This window comes from Phyllostomus hastatus, unplaced genomic scaffold (genome assembly GCF_019186645.2).
Source record: "Phyllostomus hastatus isolate PE091 unplaced genomic scaffold, TTU_PhHast_1.1 phas_scaffold_585, whole genome shotgun sequence".
Taxonomy (NCBI): domain Eukaryota; kingdom Metazoa; phylum Chordata; class Mammalia; order Chiroptera; family Phyllostomidae; genus Phyllostomus; species Phyllostomus hastatus.
The window spans coordinates 6,054,760-6,058,476 of NW_025334037.1; positions in this window are offsets into that span (position 1 = coordinate 6,054,760).

Consider the following 3,717-nt stretch of genomic DNA (forward strand, 5'->3'; position numbering starts at 1 on the left):
GAGATGATCTCTCTCCGGGAATAAGCAGAGGGATTTCTCAGGAATAACTAAAAGTCTTTTAGAAAACAAAGCCTTCTTCCAACCACTTACAATTTCCCTCTGAGTGCTCAGAAAAGAGAAAGAGCTCACAGAAATGTCCCTCCTTGCATTTGCCCTTTGTGAGCCAGCATGCCATTTTCTCTGTCCATTATGCAGGGCTGCTTGGTCAGAATAGCAACTTAGAGATGTCACCTTTTCATGGAAGGGGTCTGTCTTTAATATGCAGAGTAGATGGAAGCATGTGGAAATGGGAGCACAATGTAAAAGGATTTCTCATTGCAGTGTGAATGATGACAACGTTTTTAATCGAGAAGAGCATTGCTGTGCATGAGCCAAGAGACTCTTTCCCCAGCTGTTGGGAACTATTTCCTCCAAGACTCATCCCACTAGCTCTTCATCAGGTGAGAGTGTTTCTTGGGATGCATGCCAGTTCTTGGACGGCTGAAATAGTTGCCTGGACTCTGGCTGCTCGCCCCACAGTGCTCTCTGAAACAGAGTTGCCCAGAGTGACTCACATAGAAAGCTGTTACCTCATTTTGCTGACTTCCATTGTGTAGGCTGAAGGTTGAGGGTAGCTGGAAGAGCAGAAAATGAGAACCAGAGTTGAGGGAAGTAATTTCCAATCTTAATTAGCAAATGACACATGAGAACATTGACACCCTTAATGAGGAAAGTAAGGTGACAGCTTTGCTCTCTACAGGATTTCTTTTGCTAAAGTTCTAGTGAGTCACAGCTGAACTGGGGGCAGGCATGGTGAATTCGAGGGGGTTGATAAAATGACGTGAAGATTTTTCAGTAAACAACTCCTAGTGGGACCTCACAGAAGAGTAGAGTACCAGATGACTTCCACTTCTGCTGAATGGAAGGCAATAACCTCGAGAAATCCCTTCACTGAGTGGCTGTCTTGATGCTAACATAGCCCAGATATGAGCTGAGCTTTATCAACCTGTTACAGCTCCTTATAAAATAGAGTAAGCCGACCGATAAACTTATTTCATGGCTTTTAGTCTCTAGGTTCTAGTTTTTGTGTGTGTTGTCTTTGATTTTGCCTTGTGTAGACTCTGAGGTCCAGCTCAACCTTGATTTCCTCAAACACATCCAGTGTAACAAAACAGAAAAGAACATATAGTCAATTTTATTAAAGATAGAGAGGTAAAGGGAGAAGTCATATCACAATTTGCTAGGTAAGTAAGCTAAATTTTTGTATTAGTATTCTGGTGTTTTTTTTTTTTTTCAGTTTTTCTGTCCCTCACCTCTTCCTCTAACTACCAAGAAGAGCTTCTCACTTGCACTCCATCCCTGTGAGTTCTGGGGCTTCACATGTCACCTCTTTGTCCTTTCATCCATCTCTTCCAGACTGCCCAGGGAACTTCAACTTTTTATTCCTCTATGATGCAGAACAATGCAATTTTCCTAACTTCAGATCACAAACTTGGACATTCACATGCATCAAAGATGCAACAAGGCAGCAGTGATGACAAATGACCAAAGTAAATTAACGAACAATGAAAAAAGTTGTTACACCATTATTATTCATTTAACAAATATTTGCTGAGTGGCTACTATGTGCCAGATGTTCTAAAGCACTATCCATCTAGACAGCCCTTGGCAGAAATTTGCATAATGTCTTTGCCGTCTAAGGATTGGTACCTGGTTTTGACGGAAAAATACCTTTGCTGCCCTATGGCCAAGACCTTTGGTTAATTCTGACTTCTGCACCTAATAGTCCATTCATTCATTCATTCATTCATTCATTCATTTCTGGAAGACAAACATCATCTCTGACCCATGCTATCTACCCACTGTGAAGACATAGTGACATACCCTGGAGAGACTGGGCTCTAGTCTTGGGAGTGAAGGCCCCTGGAAAGTTCTAGGGTGCTGCCATGGTCTCAAATACACCAAAGAGGAGAAAAGAAATGATCGTAGGAGTATGGTGATCCATAAGGATTTGATTTAATCCTCTAAGAACTTTTTATAGGACTATGGCTGGGTCTCTGGGGAGATGGTTGGAGTTGCCTAAAGTTTGCTCATCTTTCTATGCCTGCGTGACATGGTTGAGCTTAGGTGACCATTTATCAAAAGTGTTTTGCTTCTCCTTAAATACTTACAATTGCCATGAGAGAGGCAAATAAATATAAATATTAAAGTGTGGGTTTGCCCTGGTGAATGTGGCTCATTTGTTTGGAGCATTGTCCCGTAAATCAAAAAAGCTTGCAGATTTGATTCCTGGTCAAGGGCAAATAAATGCCTGGGTTGTGGGTTCAGTCCCTGATTGGGGCACGTGTAAGAGGCAACCAATCGATATTTCTCTCCCTTTCTCCCTTCCTTCCTCCCCCCTTTCATATAACTAACTAACTAACTAACTAACTAACTAACTAACTAAATGAAGTGTGGGCTGTGGAGTCAGGCTGCTTATGCTTCAAGCCTATGTGACATTGGACTAGTACTTCTCTATCCTTGGTTTTCTCAATTGAAAAGCAAGGATAAGAGTATCTACAACATAGAATTGTAAGGTGGGATGGTTAATTTTATGTGTTGACTAGGCCACAGTGTACCCACATATTTGTAATACATTATTTTTAGATTCATCTGTGAGGGTGCTTCTGGACAAGATTAACATTTAAATTGGTAGACTTAGTAAAGCAGTTCGTCTTTCCCTATGTGGTTCTTATCCAGTTCCTTTAAACCTGAATAGAATAAAAGGCTGAATAAGAAAGAATTTTTTCTCTCTGTCCAACTGTCTTTGGGCTAAAGTATCAGTCTTCTGCCTTTGGACTGGACTTGGATTGGAACTATATTTTCTGCTCTCCTGGGTCTCCAGCCTGCTGACTTCTCAGACTCCATAATTATGTGAGCCAAATATATTTAGATATATGTGTATATAATTATGTGTTTATTTGTATATATAAATATTTATATAGATGTATTTATATATAATATATAGTATATGCATATTTTTCTTCCATTGATTGTTTCTCTGTAGAACACAGATTAATACATTAAATTATGTAAAGTGATTCAAGTAGAACCCTTAGCATACAGCTAAGTGTTGCAGAGTAAGCATTGATATACTTCTATGATTTTCCAGATGTTTATTAAGCTCAACCTTTGTGCTGAACAGTGTTCCAAATACTGGAGATACAGTGGTGAACAAGATGATTAAGAAGACTGCTCTTAAGGAGCTTGTGTTTAGTGAACATACAGGTAAGTATATTTTAGAGACAATTTCAGAGAGTGATAGGTTCTGCAAAGGAAGTAAAACAGGTTAATATCATAAACAGTTTGAATGAACTTCTTTAGATAGGGTGGTCAGGGAATGTCTTTTAAAAGTATTGGGTTGGCCAAAAAGTCTATTTCGTTTTTTTCTGTAAAATAAAAGACACATTTTTCATTTTCACTCAAAACATTATTAATTTGGATATTTTGAATATGTTGGTTATCTCCCTCATGATGTAATGTTGATCATTCTCAATTAAGGTCTCGAACTGATCTCTATCAACTTCAATTGGTCTACCCAAACATGGAGCATCATCTAGTGAGAAATCTCCAGCACAAAACTTTGCAAACCACTTTTGACATGTTTGATCAGTCACAGCACTTTTTCCATGCACTGTACAAATAATTTTTGCATTTCAGTTGCATTTTTACTTTCCTAAAATAATAAAGCATAATATG